Source organism: Coturnix japonica, chromosome 6 (assembly GCF_054131305.1).
Source record: "Coturnix japonica strain WE chromosome 6, WE-NBRP24, whole genome shotgun sequence".
Lineage (NCBI taxonomy): Eukaryota > Metazoa > Chordata > Aves > Galliformes > Phasianidae > Coturnix > Coturnix japonica.
Window position 1 is genome coordinate 28,437,324 of NC_140668.1, and position 20,390 is coordinate 28,457,713.

General features: G+C 39.0%; 2 long non-coding RNA genes across 3 annotated transcripts in view; both read left to right on the forward strand.

The window, feature by feature from the left end:
• Positions 1–17,145, forward strand: part of LOC107319348 (uncharacterized) — a 36,813-nt gene extending 19,668 nt beyond the window's left edge. Inside the window, exons 3-5 of one of the 2 annotated variants that reach the window (XR_014947508.1) lie at positions 8,198–8,280; positions 8,728–8,828; positions 15,816–15,925. This is a non-coding gene — a long non-coding RNA (uncharacterized LOC107319348). Of the gene's footprint in view, positions 1–8,197; positions 8,281–8,727; positions 8,829–15,815 lie in introns of both variants that reach the window. The other variant, XR_014947507.1, reaches the window with a different exon arrangement.
• A 598-nt stretch (positions 17,146–17,743) lies between these two features.
• LOC146760547 (uncharacterized) lies at positions 17,744–20,256 on the forward strand. Its single transcript, XR_014947509.1, has 4 exons — positions 17,744–17,800; positions 18,837–18,938; positions 19,102–19,248; positions 19,799–20,256. It is a non-coding gene; the product is annotated as an uncharacterized LOC146760547 (long non-coding RNA).
• Positions 20,257–20,390: the final 134 nt, after the last annotated feature.

Consider the following 20,390-nt stretch of genomic DNA (forward strand, 5'->3'; position numbering starts at 1 on the left):
TTTTACTGGCTGCAGTCTTCCTTCAAAGGCAGCAGAAGGAAATAGAAAAGGAGGGAAAGTGCCGAAGTCACATCTGTACCTAACTGTGACTAACATTATCTTTTATGTTTGATCATTAGCATACCCAGGAAAAAAACCACTGGTGTTTGGTGCCAGCTGTCTGCTTATTACAGCAAAGGAACAGTAGGAGAAGACACTGGGAATGAAATAAGCACTTAAAGGGATACAGTACTTTTGCATTAAGGTCTTTATTATCAGCTTTGCTTTGGGCAGGAGGCATCTTGGTGCAGAGCTGGGAAGCACGGGGTAATGACTTGGTACCACTCACTTGTAACTTGCAGAACCTGCTGCCGAAGGGAGCAGAAGGCAGATGCAACACTTGCCAGTGTCCCGTGCCAGCAGTGATTATAAAGTGGTACGGGCTGGTGAGGAATAAAGGGAGGTTATCGGTGGCTCACCTATAGATTGATTATTGCAGAAGGAACATCTTGGCCATCTGGGTTAGTGGATAGAGAGCCTGATGTTGTGCACAGATACCTAAGCTAATCTAAGCAAGGGGAAATTTTTAAAAAATTTTATTTATTTTATTTTATTTTATTTTATTTTATTTTATTTTATTTTATTTTATTTTATTTTATTTTATTTTATTTTATTTTATTTTATTTTATTTTATTTTATTTTATTTTATTTTATTTTATTTTATTTTTAATGAATAGGGTGAAAGTGGTAGTAAAGCTCAGGATCTGACCTGGCAGTGGGTATCCTAGTACAGAGTTTGGTTTGTTCAGTGAAGAAACTTGGTGACTCTGAAGTGTGATCAATGTTTGATGCAAGAGGTTGTGTTTCAATGTCGATTTAAAAGAAACATAGCAAATGAGTACTCTTGTCTCTGTGCTTTTCGCAGATATGAATGATGGCAGATTTCAATATTACATTCAAAGTTATGGTAGTAAAGATTGTGTACAGTATAGGATGCAGCCCATGATGTGGGATGTGCTTGGGAAGGGCGTAATAATAAGTTCTTATGTTAACAGCCTAAACCATTGTATGTAACTGCTTTGATATGAAGAACAGCACCACTGACTGAACTTACATCCACACTGTAGCTGAAGTCAGGAACAGATTCACTGCATGACTGTTTTTAGGCGAACAGCTTCTGAATTATGTGTCTTTAATTGCTTCAGATTCCTGTTATTGATCTTTCATGTCAAAATAATTGAACTTTATGGCCAACTTCTGATGCTTATTGAGAAATCATATAATTACTTCCAACCATCTCTGAGTCAATAAAAGTTGAGTACATACCACTACTCAGATTGCTTGATGCAAACATCTCTCTCCAAGTAACCACAAGATCTACAGTGCATTAATAAGTGTAGCAAAGCACAGTTGTAAGTTACATAATTGTATCTCCTAGTACTTGTAATAATATAAATATGTTATGCATTTATAGATAAAATATCAAAAATTCAACCCTGATCCAACAGCACAGGGAGATTGCTGTGCCTGCAGAGAGCCACCAGCACAGGTACAGCACTGTGCTGTCATGCAAAGAAGGAACCAAAGTATTTGTGGCCAAGAAAACACTATGAGTACTGAGAACCAGTGTGTTTTATTACACCAAGACTGACTGGGACATTTATTTATTTTTTTTTAGCTTTGCCTTTACTGATTTGTTTACACCAATGAACTGCCTGGAGCCTGTATCCTTGCTCTCCTTCAAAGAGGGTGTGCACATGCAGCGTCTTCTTCAAAAACCTCATACTTCTACCATTTCACAAAACCCCAATGCTTTTGCTGCCTACAGGATGGTGAAAATTAAACAGTTCTTATATTTCTGAACAAGCTCCATAAGAAGAGCCCTGATAACCTGAAGCTTTAGAATGGTTTCATGAAGAATTGTCTCACCTCATTGCTGATGGTAATAGACTACATAGTGTCACACACACACAGCTGGCAAGATACTTGAGTGATAAAAAATGTTTTATGTGAGGTAATGAAAGCTTTGTCTTGCCTAGTTGAATAGCTTTAGCTGCCAATTTCTAGATCAAATCCTATCTGAGAAAGGACATTAGCTTTACTGCATCTTGTTTCCTATGTAATCATTATGCTGCTAGTACTGGTTTTATTCACTCCTGTATTTCTTCTAATATTGTTTTAGTAATTCTCCTTTCTTATTGGGAAGGGAGCATTAATCAGCCAAGGCATTTAGCACCTATTTACATTAATATAGAGACAATGCAGTGATTTAGAATTCCTTACACCTTTTTGCAGGTTTTTTTGCTGTATTTCCTAATGCCTTGAGGATGCCTTTCCTCATGACACTTTACAACAAACCTTTGCAAAACGAATAGCTTTCATTATGAAATCAATGATATTCCCTCTAAACTTCAGGGGCAATGTCAAAGAAAAGCTACTCTAATTGCTAATGCTGAGGAGTTTTTATGACCAAACTCTACTTTCCAGATGTCAGAGCAATGCAGTCATCACCTTCTTCAGCACTTTTGCCCTCCCTTGTCACCGTGGTTCTCTTTCTCAAGAACGTGATTGTCAGCTATGGCTTTTTCTATTCTTACTTCTTTATTCTGCTTTCTGTTCTGATTCAACCTTAAACCTACCCTTTTCAGCAGAAACAGTCTGAAGTCTACAATTGTGACTCTGCGTAGCAGGAACCTCTGACCAATGGCCTCTTCTGAAGCATAATTATACAGGCAAATTCTAACTCTGATGCATAGGAAGTAGTTAAGAACTTGCACGTTTATTTTAATTCTAGATGTATATTTTGAAGTTTATTTTTAGGAAGCTCAACTGTACAGACACAGATTAGTGGACAGAGTGCCTGTTATTGTATATAAACATGTTGCTAATGTAGGGGAAAAAAACCCAAAGAGGGTGAAGATGGTAATAATGCCTCTGCTACTGTTCTTACACAGATTAAGAAAGCTACAATACTGTAGCATGGAAATTCTGCTTTGCATGTCTATAGGTAACATAGATTCATAGGTTTGATCAAAAGCTTATAAACTAATAGGTTAGAAGTACTTGTCATCTGTTCATTAAATGCAGGTTTGTTTGATCCAACAAATGCAAGAGACAAGAGTTTCTTCTATGTCCATTTTTGAAGTTAATACTTATGTTTAGCTCTGATTTACAAGAATCCTAAAAATTTGTCAGCTCTTTGATATTCTATTGATTAAAACCTGTTTAACTTGTTCCATCTCTTTTTAGTACATAAATAGACATCTGAGTCATTAATCTGTTTGCCCTCTTTGAGGTTGTTGAAATGTGAAAGAGATGAGTTAGCAGCCCTTGGCAGTGGGGACATTGATGGAGATGCTGACATACTTTATTTATAGTGTGGTTGCACTACCAGGCATTACAATAATACAATTCAATCAGGGAAGTTACTTTGACTTCTTCAAGTAATAGCTGTAGTTATACAGCTTTCTAAAGCTCCTTGTAGCACCATAGTGCTTAGATGATTGAATTTTTATCATAACAAAAGTATCATAGCAGTGGTTATCCTTAAGCTCTGTTTCACTTCAGAGGCATAGAACTGTCTTATCTCATTCCCGTCTTAACTACTTTCAACGTACTGACAAGCACAACTGACCAATTAATAGAGCATTTTCTAGTCTTATCTCATTCGTTATCCATGATGCTCTTCCTTGTTGTAATTACTTTTCAATTTTTCATGACCCAAAACAGTAGATGTACACAATGAATACAAATAGCAAATTGATTAAATGTAACATGCATTGTAGCACCAAAGAAATTGTCGTTTGTTATTAATGAGAGAGATTTGTCAGGTTCTTGTGAAAAGGCTTGTGACACACAGCAATCCAGACCTAATAACTGCAAGACTGCAGCTGACCTTCAGCTCATTAATTGTCATGCATGAAAAATAGGGAAGATGCATGATTTTCAACACAATTTCAAGTTTCTTTATTTCCCTTTTTTGGTGCCATCTCAACATTTTAAAGATTACTTTTAAAAAATGCAACTCAGGTCATCAGGTAATTTTGTGCTAAATGGTGGGGCACTGTAAGGCACTGAATTTTAAGGCCAAAGCCATTTTGTTGGTGCCAGAACACCAATTATTACACAGATGAAACTGAGGTCTTTGCCTGAGCCATTGTGGCCAGCAGCTCAATAGTCAGGGAGCTCATGCAAGAAGTGCAAATAAGTGGTATTCAGGTGTTTTTGCCTGATTTTATCAACACACTAAATATATGCTTTTCCTTTCTCATCCTTACTGCAGCGTTTAGCTGTCAGCTAACAGACTGCTCCGAAGCCTCATTGCATTGCTCCTGATCAAGTTGGTTCACCTTATGTAAGTTAAGCATCCACTGACTATGCACTGGGGAAAGTGTTTTGGCGTAGGCAGGGAGAGTTTATTATTTTGAGAAATCTCTTTCTTGCCAACACTTGACAGGAAGTTTATTTGAAATCCAAAAGCTTTTTGTGAAATGAGAAGTTCTCTTCATTGTACAGAGAATGTCATTGAATTTGTTAATGAACAGCAAGGGAAGGTTCAAAAATGAAAATGGCAATGCAGGAAATTATTTTCCATCCTTGAACCAAGGGAGGTCTTGTTCCCTTGGTTCCATCAAATCCATAGCACTCCCTTTGGATACAGATAGTCTTTGTTACAGTTGAATAGCTCCAGCAGCATCAAATAAGCTTTGCATCTGCTAAAGCCTGCCTCCCGGTCAGCTTGTTCTAGCCATGGGCCATACTCAATTATGAATTACAAAAATAGGTTTTCTTTCAAATTATATGTTACTGCGTGAACATGTATTATTTACTTAAGTTTAACAAATTAACTGGAGATCAAACAGTGCAAACCTTGCTATTCAATTTCTCAGAATTCTGCTTTCATAAGGGAATGTAAGATTTTTATGGGCATTTTCTAAAACAAAACTTTTGATCATAAAGCATCTGAAGCATTAAATAAAATGTTATGAACTTGTTATACGTCTCAAGGTGAGGAGAATCTTTGAAATGTGTTCTGAAATTAGAGACCTCATTTGCATAATTTATACAGTGAGTATTCATAAAAATGACTACAATTGAAAATCACCTGTCATCAAAAGTAAAAGCACAGAAACAATGGCCAAGACTGAGGCAGGGAAATGGTGCTATGGATGTTATTTCCTAAATATTTTCTAAGGAACGGTTTCTACCAGTTACTGAGGAAATTAAGGAAAAGTGACAAAGCAACAATCATTTCCAAGTAATAGTTCTTTTTTCTTTTCATTATCTGTGATGTCTGCCCTCAGATCTCCAGCATTGTTCAGATTTCAAAACATTTCCTGTTGTAACAGACAAGCAGGAGACATTCCACATGGTAAGGAGGAGAGCTCTGCTCCTGCAGCAGTCTTACCTGGGGCAGCTCTGGAGTCTGCTGCTAGATGCTGGCCCTGAGTAGCCAGGAGAATCTTTATTACTTAGGAATGATTTCTCTAGGCTCAGAACTTGGCTTGGGTAAACCTGTGAAAACTGGGCTGTAATTTAACTGTACTGAGCTGCTTATTCTCTTTGTTTTCTTGCCTCCCAACTTCCTTAGCAGGACAGGATTATTACCACTTGCCTTTGGAAGTACTTTTGGCTCATCAGGTTTTGTCTCTCTGCTCTGCTCTTGCCGAAGGTTGTCTCAGGAGCACCTGTTTAATCTTCTGCAAGGATGTCATTATTAAACACAGGTTCTTAGTAGGATTTACACACTTCCTCTGGAAACACAGGAAGCTTGTGTCAGTTCTTACTCTTTCACAGACACATGTCAGCTTGTCAGGGACTATTGTTTATTAATAATTTAACAGAGGAAATCTGACAGGATTGGTCTCTTGGTGATACAACAATATGAATATTTAATAATGACATGGTGATACATTTCTATTAACACAGCTGGCATTCTGCACTTAAGCATGATGGGATAATAGTTCTCTTTATGACTACACCGTGATTAATCTATTTATGTAACAGGTGAATATCCAAAGCTACACTAAGCAGTACAGAAGAGGCAATGTCTTATGACCAAAGTGGCAGAAATCCTCAGTGATGATGAGTTGTTCCACTGACTGCTGTGGGAGACTTTATGGAACAGGGTATAGATTGCTAATATTAAGAAATCTTAAACTCCCCAGAATTACTGGGAGGAAGAGAAAAAACAAACTTTGTCTTTCTCTCTTTTCCATTTACTAGCATTTTCTTATGTATAAAGTCGTGCAGTTGACATACTCAGGAAACAATATATTTTTACCTTTAAAAATATTTGATATGCCTGTAAACCCCATTATTTTCTAGTCTTCCTAAGTGGTATTGAACACAGGTTTTTGAAACTGGACTTGATTCAGGTTGTAGTTGGAAAATTGTTTAGAGTCTTTTTTCTCTCAATTTTGTGTTTGAATTTATGTAAATGGAAAAACCAAGCCAGCAGTTTGTAACTTTACGATCAGAAGTACTACTTTTTCTATGCTTATTTTTTTTACTTTTCTGTTCCGATCTTTATTCTGTAGCTTATGCCAGTTCTTGGTATATTGGAGCAGCAGTACTCCAATTAAATAAGGTACTTTTCCACAACCATGTCTCAAAAACCTGTGCTGGTCAGTTAAGCAGGTGTAAACTGGGCATTGTACAGCAAGGACAGGTATGTTCTCAGTTGTGCATAGAGACGTGAAACTTGTTCAGCGTGGAAAAGCAGGTGGTTTAGCATATATGTAGGTTGATACTCTTGATACAAGACCTGCTATATACTGCCTCTGAGCTGCTTTGATATCTGGGGCCCACAGGCTTATGCTAGCAATGCATCTAATATATGTGCAAACATAAAAGTAGTCTTTCCCTCCCTTTCTTCTCAACTTAGAGGAATATTCTAATTAGTTCTTGCAGGCAGGAGAAGAAGGGGAAGAAATTTGGAACAAGGGAAATGTGTTACTGTTGACTTTGCAGTAGCCCTGTCAGAAAAATGTACTTTTAATACATACCATTTGGAAGCAAAGCCCCTTTTAAAATGCTTCAGAACTCATGTCCTTTTTAATTGCCTGGAATTCATGGTGGCTGTGTGAGAAAGCCATAAACATATACAATCATAAAAACACATTTAGACAACCCAAACAGAATCAGTGCCATATTATTTTAGTTTATTATTCCTAGTGGAGTACAGATTGGTCTTCCTACTTTGATATTTATTTATACCAAAGAACTACAAGAACATAAATGCCACTCTTGGGATAATCCTAATGCTGGGGCTGAACAGAATACACATTGCATCTGTCTCATTTGCAGTAAAGTGAAGGCGTGTTTAGGTGTAGTCCTGCTAATGAAGGACAAAGTTGAAGGTCAAATGTAGCCTTCAAAATGAATGTGTCATCATGACACTGAGAGAAATGCATTATGAAGTTTTCTTAAAATATCAAATAATGAAGAAAGGGAAAAGGAAAATGTAGCTCTTTGGTTTTATTATTCCTTTTTCTTTGAAGCCACTTAAGGATTCTGCTCAAGACTTTAGTGCTCATATGAAAAATTAATGATGGGTTTTTGCTAGACAGAAAGCCTTCTTATTTTGCACATGATTAACAAAGAAAACTCAATGCAGACGTGAGATACACAGCAGGGGGTGGTTCTCTCGAAGGCCAGCTCACAGCTTCATACCAGAACATTTATTGACATGGGAAAATACTCACTTTTATCCAAAGACAGTTGAACAGATAGGATATGTGCAGGGCTGTACATAAGAATAACAAGGAACAGATAGTCAACAAAGGAAAATGTCAACCAAAATAAACAAACAGCCTAGCAGCGGGCTGACCCTGCACCATGCCTGTGGGCTGTTTTGAGTCTACTGCAGTGCCAAGTGCAATGTTAGTGCTCACTAGTTGTTGTCAGGAAGTAGGTTATCAGCTGAAAGGCTGGAGGGTGGCTTCAGACACTCTCCCCATAGCAGAAGAAAAGCCAAGGAAGTGTAGGCAGAATGTATAAGCCAGATCTGCATGCTGTTCACATGCTATATTGGTTTGATGCTCCTCACCTACAGAGATCTCTTTCTGGGGGGCTGGGGTATTTTTCTCACAGTTTTTTTCACACGTAACATCACAGCATAAGGCCATGTGAGCTTGTCCAACTCTAAGCAGCCTGGTTTAACTCTGTTGTTCCTGTCTATTCCTTTCAATTTTTAAACCTTCTTTTTTTTGTCCAGTCAGCTAACTTGGCGTATCTTCTGGGGATTCAGAAGGGCCATCAGCTACCAGCACCCACAGGAGGAAAACCAGCCAAACAAAGGTATAATTTTTACAAGTTTTAGTGGAAGTGCAGTGAGCTTTATTTCTTTCATTCATTACTGGTATAAATTTATGATTTTCTCCCTAGTAAAGGAGGACCTTATAAATATTTGTTAAATACACTGATGTGCTATGAGTTGATTGGAGTTACGAACCTTGGGTCAGAATTAGGGTTTCAGACATCAAACAGGAATAAAACAGTTTTCACCCTGGGTGAACTGGTCCAGAAAGCTTTTTTCCCTTTTCTTGTTATGCAAGCAAATGGAATATGATCCCCTAAAATACTATCATCATGAACTACAAGCTATGTTTATCTATAGGCTCAAAAAGGAATTGTGAGCCTTGAAAGTAGTATGTATAAGTAAATATGAAAGGTGCCAAATTAGTGTCAAATGAACAAAAGTGATGTTCCAGAAAGTTGATTTCATTAAAGCTTCATTCCTTGTAGCAATAACAGAAGTTTTCCATGCTATCTGGAGCACCTCTTGCTTTTGAGAAAAGGAGATGTGGTGAAAGTTAGAGTTGGTAAGAACTGCAGAAGGAGGCAAGGTACAGTTTATTTTGAATAATAAGTTGTTATTTCAAAATGACAGAGAATGAGTTATACTAGATTTTAAAAGACATTAGGCTTCAAATATAGCACCTGATAGCAGCACTTATGAGCTTTTCTTAAAGGCTTCATGTTTTGTCTAATTTGGTTATAGCTGGTTTGCATGAGCAATTCTTTTGAAATTACCTACAATGGTGGCACTGAAATGCAGTGACGTTGTTACAGACCTGGATTGGCTGAATGACTGAACTGACCAACTGCTATTTTCACAACAATTATGTGGTTTTTCTTCTTGAGGGGTTTTTAGATCAGATCCCTGCAGGAACAGAACGAGTGGAGTTTTAATTTTGTTATTATGAATGTTTTGATATTGCAGTAATGATTTTTTGATACTTGTTAATAAAACTTTGGGATTATAGTAGTGGAAGCCTCAGAGTAGCTTTCATAATCTATTGATTTTGTGTTTCATAGGGGTGATTTTTCTTTCTTTGTCACCATCAGTTGTTTGGTTTCTTTATTTTTGTGTATATTTCTGTGTTTTTGTCTACCAGCAAGTGCTGCTACTTACAAAGTATATGCAGATAAGCATGTTTACATTACCCTATCAAGTGCCACCAGCACAGCCCAAGTTTCATAACACATCATCATACTCAGTGGGAACTTTGCTTCAGGGAAAAAAAAAAAAGGCTCAGAACCCATCTCAGAGCAGGTAGAGTGTTTCTGATTGATGAGATTATGTTACAGTCTGTAACCCAAGATTTAGGCAAACAGTAGGTTTTACGAATTAATATAATTTGTGCCACTCAATTGCAAAATCTTTAAAACAGAAATTGTGTTGCTGTGTGTCATCCAAAGAGCATCCTAAAGATGACATAATTGTAGCTACAGCTGCGAAGTACAGAACCAGAGGCTTGTCTATAGGAGCTGTGCCCTGTGCTGCTTGGAGCTTCTTGCTGATGTATGCCACCAGGCATCCCTAACACACCCTCATCAGCTAAGATGCAGTCGCTGCACTGGCTTGTCCAAACTTAGCCTTGTGCTGATGAGCAACGATAGTGATGAGTGTTAGTTTGTCCTTTGACTGCTGCCCAGTGCTCAGTAACAGTGGGGATTTGTGTCTCTGTCACTGAAGTGAGCAATGCAAATAACTTGTGAGAGAAGCAATATTAAGTTTATTGTTGCAAGATAGCAGTTTAACAGAATAATAATCATAAATATGACACTAACAAGATTTGGGATGATAGGGTTCACAAGAGACCAATTGTATCTGGGGGTTTTCAAGTTAGTTGCACACCTGAGGATTTCCCCCTATTAGAGTGCAGTGTCTATAGCAGTTATGTTTGGCTGTCAGCAGATGATTGTGAAACCTCAATGAGTATTCCCTGAGAAGGTACATGGGGAGTTTCTAAGCCACAGCCTGCTGTGGTCCCAGAGAGCTCCAAGAGGTCTTGCTTAGAGTCACTATTCATAAGATCATTAGGCGATTGACTTTTAGAGAGTAGTTTTTCATGATTTGGGTCCTTCCCCATTTTTGGCTATGAGATAGCCAAATGTCTTTGCACATAATTGCACCTTCATCAATTAACCACATCACCAGATCTCTGGGTATGGCTGGGGAAGATCTGATCATCCCATGCCTGTAGCCTGTGGGTAACTGGGGGATGATGCAGGGTCAGGATCCATCCTGTAGGTAACAGGAATGATGCTGTGATAGCTTGTAGACCTGCTATATGGAGGAAAAAGTAATGGTGTTGTGTGAGAGCTGCTCCACCACACTCAGCCCAATCAAAAATATCCATGAATTCTTGCAGGTATGCATTTATTTTTTGAGACATGCAATGCTTTTGTATTTTGGCTGAAAATTTCTCTCGAGCTAAAATGTTTCTTTGAGGCAGTATGAGAGGAAAACAAGGACAGACAGACAGACAGCAGTGGTGTGACCCTCATTTCCTTAGGAAACCAAGCTAAAAAAGAAAATGTAACCCCAGACCCTTTGCTGAGGGCTTTGAAAGCCAGGACAAGAACATACGTATCCCAGATCAGAAAAGCCATCTGTGGATGTTCTTGGGGCTATGTTAAAGAAGTCAAGAAAATAAACCAGTTGTGAATAGCTCTTAAATCCTATTAAATTAACACTGTTATTATAATTATTAACAAGAACATTAGTGTGTTAAACTTTACACATTTTAAAAATGGTCGCTTTCTATGGCAGAAGGTGGAGTGAGCTGCCTGGAGGGCAGAGTGTAGATGTGCATGCAGAGGTGTCCCTGGCTCTGACCCCACTCATGGAGCACTGAGGAGTGGGCTGCTGTCATATACTGTGCTGGTTAAACCAACCAGGAGAGGAAGCTGACATCAGGATCCCTTCCCCAGATCAGGCCTAGAACAGAGAGCAGAGAAGATTGTGATTTTTGTTTTGTGCAGCAGCAGGGAGGTACAGGTGTGGTGTGCAAGCTCAGAAGATGAAAGCCACGCATCCTCCCAGGGCCATGCTCAGCTACACGCCGTAGTCACTGAGAAGCAATTTGTAAGTGTTTAGGTGGGTGTTCAGTATCTGCATGATGTGACTTTAAAGATTTACTGAAGCTCTTCAGTCAATTCACTAGTGACCTTGAGAGATCCTATTGTGCGTGCTGGTGATCGTGTAGTTGATGTATTTCCACATGAGGCACTAAACCCTTTCGTATTGGAAAAGTCATTTGGTCTGTTAGAACTTGCATGGAAAAATACAAATATTTCATAAGGACAACCTAGCAGATTATTCTCAGGTTATTGATTCCACATTTTGTTCTGCTGAAAACCTGCTGCTAAACAGACCTCCCTACTGGAGAGACTGAGCAAAATGGCCATTAGATGGAGAGGCTCTGGGGATTTATTGATTAGACACGAGAACACTAATCATGTAATAGCAAAGATTGAGCATGCTGTTGTGATGACTATTTGCATAAAAAGCGAACATTTGAGTATTGGGAAGCTAGATGCTGTCAGAACATTAACAGTAACTGTCCCAGCTCTGGTCATATCCCTTGCCACATCCAGCAGGGCAGCCAGTTCACCAGGCTTCTCATTTTCCAGCATCTAAACAAACATTAAGTTAGCAAATATTTTTGCTTGCTAGGTAGATATTGAAAATGAAAATCCCATCTCCAGCAAACCTACAGGATATTGTTTTGCCTCTCAAGTACACTTGAAAATTGCATCAATTTTGGATTTTTTAAATGGCTAATGATTTTGTATGCTTCTTATAATCCAGAACTCAGTTTAATTAATTTCAATCGGTTCTTATAATCAAATTGTTGCAAGCTTTCCTTCCCCCTGACAAAATGCTAATGTTGTCTTCAAGTATTCCAGACTCAAAGGAGGAGGAGGCCCTTAGAATAAACCTTTTGTATGGTTTATTCTTTCCCACTTCAACTCTCAGGTATTTTTATTATGATTATGATTTCTGTCTTTTGTCAATGTCAGCTAGTAGGGTTAGTCATGAAAATCACCCACAAGTATTCATTGAGGACTTCACTTGAAGAACGGTGTAAAATAAAACGTGCTAACAGAGAGGGTGTAGGTCATCAGCGGGCCCTAACCAGGCACTGAGCAGAGCTCTGAAGAGTGTGCAGGTGTTTGTCAGAGACATAGGAAAGTCAGTCAGAGAAACAAATGGAGGGAGGTTGCGTATTTCATATTGTGAGGTCAGCCTTTGAGAGCGGTGCAACCTTCATGCACAATTTTTAAGCACCACTGAGGAAAATGCATAGCTAATGGTTGTGACTATGTTGAAAAATGGTGTTTTGTAGCTGAGCCCTACCAAAAAGGATTATTGTGCTCTTTCTGTCTGTTGTAATTTACATGGAAATAAATGGGAGGCTTTACTTTTGAAGCAACCTCCATAGATGCCCTTGTGTAGCCACCTTGCAACCTAAACTCCACAGCAGAATATTCACTACAGTTTCTAGAAGCATCTAGAAGTAGAGGCTGAGAGAAATGATTTGTATTGTTTGTGCTAGGGGCTAGAGCCTATGAAAAATCTGGTCTGTATTTCTGTAAATGTGTGGATGCAAACTGCACCGGCCCAGAATTGCTGGAGCTTCCCGTGCTGCAATGCTCTGAGGCATGTTGGAAACCACCAGTTCTGAATGAGTGTATGAAGACCTATGATGTATGTGCCCATGATGTAGCTTCTCAAGTGCAATATGATTTTGCTTATAAAGGTAGAAATCAAGATAACACAGATTGAGCTCTTTCTTAGATTAGACTCCCCATGAATATGGTACTGTGTACCTGGAGACTACAAGTCTCAATTCCTTGCAGACGGAAATCAGCAAGGTATCTTAAGTGCTGGTACCTCCACAAAGTACTTTACCAGGTAGTGTTCTGAAACTCATAACTCCTTAAACGCCTGCTTGGCCTGCTGAGGGACTGGAGGATTCATTCTACATCTGATAAGAGGGATCAAATTGTCTGTTCAGTGGGATAATCTTTCTGTTGTCAGGATGAAAAATCTCAGAGGACTCATGCTCAATGGTCTTGTAATTAAATGTTACACACTTGATGAGCATTGCATTGCAAGCCTCAAGGCTAATTTACATGTTACCACCAAAATGTCTTATTTCAGTTTGCTTGTAAAAATACTGTACAGGCATCGTTGCATGTCATTGCGAATGGTTTGTTTCAGCGATGCTTGGGTAAGCCTCAATGTTACTAAAAGCTGTACATAATTACTGCTAAAGAGCTCTGTACAGAACCAATAATACTTCCCCTACAATAGCTGTTTTATTACTGAGATGGCTTTTGTGATGTGACCAACAATGCTAGGATCACAAACAAGCGGCCTGCCAGCTAATAAAGAATAGCAGTTGGGGGAAATAAAGTCATTTGATTCAATTATGGTATTATGTACATAATTACAGTCTGTGTCACTTTTCCTACAGTTGCCCATAATTCACAAGAGTAAGGCAGGGTAGGAGGAAGGAGAGAATAATGAAAGTAAATAGAAGAAAGTGGTATGAGTAGCCATAGGTATGATGATATTATAATGTATTTACTAGCATATTTAAATGCTTTATGTAGTAAAAGTTACTTTTAGTGATTTGGGGCCACGGCTCATGTCAGTGTATTCATAATGGATGAGTAATAAGTGAAAAAGCTTCTCAAGCCTCTAGGATCCATTTAGCACATGTAGCTTTATCAGTTTCTTGTTTTGAGAAGGTCATCCCACAAGTAACATTTCAACAGAGGCATATCAGATGGACTGAACTGAGGTTTCTTGCAATTCACAATTTCTTTAATACTTATTTGACTTCAAAGCAATGCTAAAGCACTGCAACCATTTATTGGAATATATTAATAATAATAAATTAGAATTTCATTTGCTGAATTCAAGCTCTTAAGAAAAAATAACCTTGTGCAGAAGCAGAAAAAAGGCAGAGATATTAGATGACTTACCCAGTTTGCAGCATGTGAGTGGGAGAATAAGAGACAGAAACTCTGGCCCCTGTCCTTTCTTCCAAGTCATACTTCTTGTGTTTGTGCCACAGTGAAATGATTTTGCATATGTTCTGTCTCAGAAATATGAAAAATATATGCAATATGCAAAGCAGCCGATGGGTCTGCATTTTAGAATCTAGCATCATTTATGAAATCTTGAAGCCTAAAGAGATTGCATGCAATTAATTGCACACAGTCCAAGAGACTGCAGCAGTTTACTGCCAATTTGTAAATAAAACCCAGCATGCAAAAGCACTTAGGCCAGTGGGGTGAGTTTCCATCAATAAAGGACAGGCAGTGTACAAATGCAATGCAACACAATTCTTATATTTCAGCCTATAAGAATTGTGCTGACCCTCTAAGAAAATGGAGTAATGCAAAGTCGTTGAATGCAGCTAGGCTTCTCCATTGGTAAATATTTTACATAATCCAAAAGAAGAAATCCATGAAAATACTGAAAGAATAATTAAAAGTCATCAAGAAGTCCTTTTAGATTTAAATCTTGGCAAATACATCATAATGAATAATGTTGGTATACAGCGAATCATTCCAAACATGGGACTGCAAAGCAAAACTCCCATTATTTCTTGATTCTGACCATCAAATGATCTTTGTTATGAATATACTCATCCTGGTGGCTGGCCAATACCTGACTTGATTCCTTATCCAGTGCTGTCTAGCTCTCTTTGTATCACTGCTGTTTCCATCCCATATCTTACTGTTCCCCTCTGTTATGTTCAATAAACATAATATGCTTGGTGCCACTGCTGATCTGCTGAGCCAGTCAGTGTCCAGCTCAGTGACTCAGACTCAGTCTCAGCTTCAAAAGAAAAATGATGATGTCTGTCTTTCTAGATTTGAACCCCTCCAGTGAGTAGTATCACAGATGTGATATGGATGCTCAGTAATTACTGAAACAGCGGTTTGTCACAAGCTGCTGGGGGCACTGATGGACTAGTGCTTTGTGGGTATAGTTATGGGAAGGAAGATGTAAGAAAATATGGTAATTGTGACAGGCTCAGCTTAGTATTGTTTGGGCTTTCTTTTCAGGGATAAAATGTACATGTGCAGAGAGAGCTAGGTATCTATTTTTATCTGTCGTTCTTTCCACCTCTGTGATATTTAATATACATGCAAAAATTATCCTGATGAGAATCTGGGCCAGGCAGTAGCCACGTATACACTAAGCGCAGTATGTATCTCCTGTGAAGTTCACATACATCAGCAGTTTCCTAAACAAGTAGATTTGGCTCTTGGGAAAGAACAGAACAGCCTGCATATCCCAGCCACCCTCCACACCAGTGCCACTAGGGGGTCCTTATGATGCTGAATAAATAAAAAATCCCTTCCCCACAGCTGTGAGCTTTGTAGCCGATCCAGAGCTTAGTGCAGCATACAGGCACTTCCCTGCACCCTGTGAACATGAAAAAAACCACAGAAATCTAAAACTTCAGTCTTTGTGTAAAGCAGTTCTGCTTTTTACTTTCTTTCCTCTTATCTTGTAGTGCAAATGCAGCTTCAGAAATGAACAAAAACATCAAAATCCGCAGATTGTTAAGTAAATTCAAGACTGAGAGAGGATAAAAGGAAAAAAAAGAAAATGGACCTGGAGCCTGATAGGTTTTGGATGAAGCTTTACAAGAGTTGCAAAGGATGCCGTTGCAATGTGGACTCATCTGGACACACAAAACACAAGCTCGACTTGCTGCACAGCTGAAAATGCAGCATTTAGAGGTGGGAATGTTCTGCGTGGCCCAAGCATTATTAATGGCACTTTGTTTCATAGCTTTGTAGTATTTAAACTATATTGTTCCAGTTACTGAAGACATTTTGTTTTTTGAGAAATATCTGTCTTCCCCAAAGTAAAACATTATATTCCCATTCAGCATTTCTTTTCTAAGTTGCACTTGACTATAGTGATAGGTTTCCTTGAAAAGCCATCAGTGAATTTACGGCACAAATAGCTATGTCTCTCCAGACTTTATTAATTCAGACATGCAAAATCTAAGCATCTACGTGTTGCGGTTGTTCTGTCTGTTGTGCTGCTGCAAACCGATAGCATTTCACCAGAAAAGCTCTCGTGTCTGCAGCTATCCTATTTTCTCTCATGTCACTCAAGCGAACTGCCTTGCAGCTCACCCGCACTGAGGTCGGAGCAGAGCCACAGGAGCTTGCAGAACCCGCTGGGGGCTGTCGTGCCAGGCACCCGCTCAGCCCCTGGGACCTGTGGGTGAGGATGCGAGCAGAGCTTCCCAGCACTGCTGGGAGCCAAACAGGCTTTTGCCTGAGTGAGTTCTGGGGGATGGGGCACTCATTCAGAGGCACAAACTGCTTCAATACTAAATGTGTTCAGAAGATGGAAATTAGCAATATTACAAATTCAGAAGGCAGCAGATGAGCACGTAACATATTGAATATGAGCTCACCCCTCTTTTTGACCAGCTGCTCCCAACACAGCAACCCCTCTGACCAGTGCCACTGTAGCCTTTGACCTTATTCATCAGAGATATTTTGATGTACTGTGAGCAGTATGGAACAGCATCCATATGCTCATTTATGGGTTAACCCTATCCTTATTAGACTTGTACTTTCCAGACCAAAGTCATAAAGGTTTGGTTGGCACACAGGGTTTTGCCCTCCCTTTCTGCTCCCTCAGCCACTGAAGTGATCTAAAGTCATCCTTTTCAACTGAAATTTTTTAAGTATTACCTTTATCTCTAGTTGCCAGTGTCTTTAAGAGCTTATCCCCATACCTCTTACTGCCACCTCTTGCTTCTGGAAAGCAAGGAGGCTTCCACTTCCTGCACCTGTTGCCAGCATCACTGTGGTTTCCCAGCACTGAAGAACCAGTGTGTACTGAGCAATACTGATGTTATACTGGGGTACCGACGGGTGTAAGGATGTGATTAGTCAACACCACAAAGATTTTGGAGGACAAAACAGAGGAGGAGGGAAGAGTATTATTTTCTTTGGCCTTCACCTTCTGCCTTCCCTTGACATCTGCCCCACACAATCTGCAGGCAATCACAGTGAGCACTTCTTTCTCCTGCAGAGGCTCTGCTCCTTTTGGAAAAGGCTTCCACAAGGATACCAGCTGCATTAAAATCTCACTTGGTCCACTTGTTTTTGTTACCAGCCCTACCTGATTGCCCTACAAAAACAGAGAAGAATATTTTCCTTTCTCTCAAGAGTGAAGTCCTCCATTATCATGTCATGAAAGGAAATAGACTTCGGTAGCTAAGGAAAAATGCTGACTTTAAACCTGAGATAAGGTTCTATCATTTACACTAATGAGCTCACTGGTGGGGAATTTGTAACATTTTATGATAAAAAGCAGCTATAGTCAGTATTTGATAGAATACTCTGTTTTTAAATGTATTTATTTATTTATTTTTGCTGAAAATACACATAACTACTAATAATGTTCCCATCCAAATCCACAGAGGAGTAAATGCAGTGAGAATTGCCCCAGACGAAGTTGAAGTAATTGGTAAGTAACCCATTATTGTAGAGAGTTATTCACTAACCACAAGTTGATCTAAATTCTGCTGGGAGGGCTGTAAACACATTTGACTAGTTGAATAATGAGTTAGTTACTCAGAAGGAGGAGAGCTTAATTAAATATTAATGTTAGGATCTTAATTGCTGATGACTTATGGTTAAAAGTTGAGCCTCCAGATCTGATAGTCACATCATGCCAGATTTTGTTTTTTGATGGAAATGTGCTCTGAGACTGTATGTCCAGTAAGTGCTATGAAGATGTGGAGGTATCCAATAGCCTTTTCTGGTATATTCTGCCAGAGCACTGATTAGCAGTAATGAAATCTAGTTACTGTAGGTTAGAAAGAATCAGAATGGACAAATCCAGCTGGAGAGACCAACCCTGCTATGAAACTGGTATAAGTGGATGCAAGCAATAGGGTGACAGTAAGCAGAGGAAAAAGAGATGTCTTCAGTTGAAGGGCTGGAAAACTCTCACAGTTTGGCTCCCATTGTGAGATGCGAATAAAATTCCAGCAATTTTTCTCTTCCCTCTGATTTTTTTCCAGTCTACCCCCTGAGTCTGAGATGTTTAGACTTCATAATATCCCTGGTTCAATGCCTGGAAAAGCTGGCTAGAACTACAGTACAGTGCAGGGACTTCCTTGCATTACCACTTGCCCCTGTGCACAGGCAAGAAATAAGTCCTTACAAAATATTCCATGTGCTGGTTGTGCCTCTGCAACCTTGTTTATGGATAGCTCTGCTTTTGCAGTGATCTCTTCTGAGGGGCATGGGTTTGACTCATCACTTCGATAGCAATTTGGGAATGGGTATTGGGTTGTATTAGAAGCACTTAATCTCATAGTAGAAATAGCAAAAAAGTAAATAATGAACATGAAGGATTGGATATGGGTTTGCTACTGTTGAGGATGAAAGAACAGATGAATTGGAAGAATGTAGTGGATAGCAGAAAAAGGTTTGGGGAAAATAAGAGGGATAGATGTTCTATAGGCTTACTGACATTTTTTTTTTAACTCTGTGAGTCCTGTAAGGTGCTGGTAATACAGTACAGAAAGACAAGCTGACAAAAAGATTGGTCTGAGAGACTGAGAAATGGCTGTGATGCTGGTTTTGCATGCAGGCAGGTAATCACAACTACCATCATCTTTCAAGAAAACATGTCTTTCACAAAAATATTGTCAAACTTGCAGCTCTTGTGCATCTCTGTCTTCATATGGCTCTTATTGCTCCAATATTTGAATTTCTTAGTGCATAAAAGATTTTATCTAATGTCCTTTTCCTGTCTAGCTTCCCTCCATGCTGTGCCCATCACTCTGTATCTAGTACAGATGAAATGCTGAAGTACTGCAACTTTTCTGTGAGAGGAGCAGCCACTAGAGGGGAGGATATACGCTGTGAAGTCCCCATCAGTACCCTGTCACTGAGGCTTCCTCAGTAAGTAAAAAATAAATCAGAATTTTACTAATCATTTGTAGGCTGTCCTGGTATATCCTTTCAGGTAAAATATATTGAATGAGCTTATTTTTAGTATGGAAGTTTCAATGCTTATCTTGAAACACAGCCAAAACTAAGGGCCAAGGGAAAAAAAAATCATTGGCTAAATTACACAGAGATGATTGGATTACTTGCTCAAACACAGCTCCTAATTCTGGATTTAAATAGAATCTCCAAATACAACAGAACTGTTGCAGAAAATAAAGCTAGCCAACAGCCTCTAATAGCTCCTAATTATTAGGAGTTTCAGTTAAAATTTGGACAGTGTTGGTCTTAATTCTTTTAAATCAGAAGAGACAGCATGACCATGGTATCCCCATTTACAATTACAGCAAGCACACACACTGTTTCAGCACATGCTGGCTTTAGCTGAGTGTTTTCTGGCAAGGTGGGTTGGGGTTTTGCTCTGTTAAAATTCAGTTACCTATTTGAATAGCAAATAATTTTCAATTTGAGTTATTTCTTTGTAACAATGCACTTGTTTTGACAGAAGTGTCTGACAAGAAAGACTGGTCAAGCTCCTGATGCCAGCATCTTTGCTTGCTTAAGGAAGTTTTTGCACCTGAAAGAAAAGCTGAGTAACTTTCATGACATCAGTAATACCACAGAGATCTGCCGCTTAAAAAGACGCTCTTTCAAGGTAAGACTGAAACCCAAAGTTACTTTAAAATAGGAAAGAAAGAAAAGCTTGGCAGCACTATGCACATATGGACAATGACAGCTATAGAATGTTTAATGATTGTCTCAAGGATAGGTTTTTCAAGCATCTTTTACACTGAGCTAATATTTTTCTCATTTTTAATTTTATCCAATGTAATGTATAAACAGGAGATTAGAAGCCAAAGACTGCATTGCAGGTACCTAATGAAAAGCAGCAGATGACATTACCCCTGTTGTCTTAATAATTTGTTCTTCAGAAGGTATAGATCCCAGTATCCATGCAGCCCAGTAATCCTTCGAGCTCAACAGTTTTATATTCATTTACTGCTGCAATCCCACTTTGGTTAAGACCATCTAACAGTTTCCCTGTTATCCTCCTGCTTACATCTACCTGTTAAGATAAAAAATTCTCATGTCTGAGA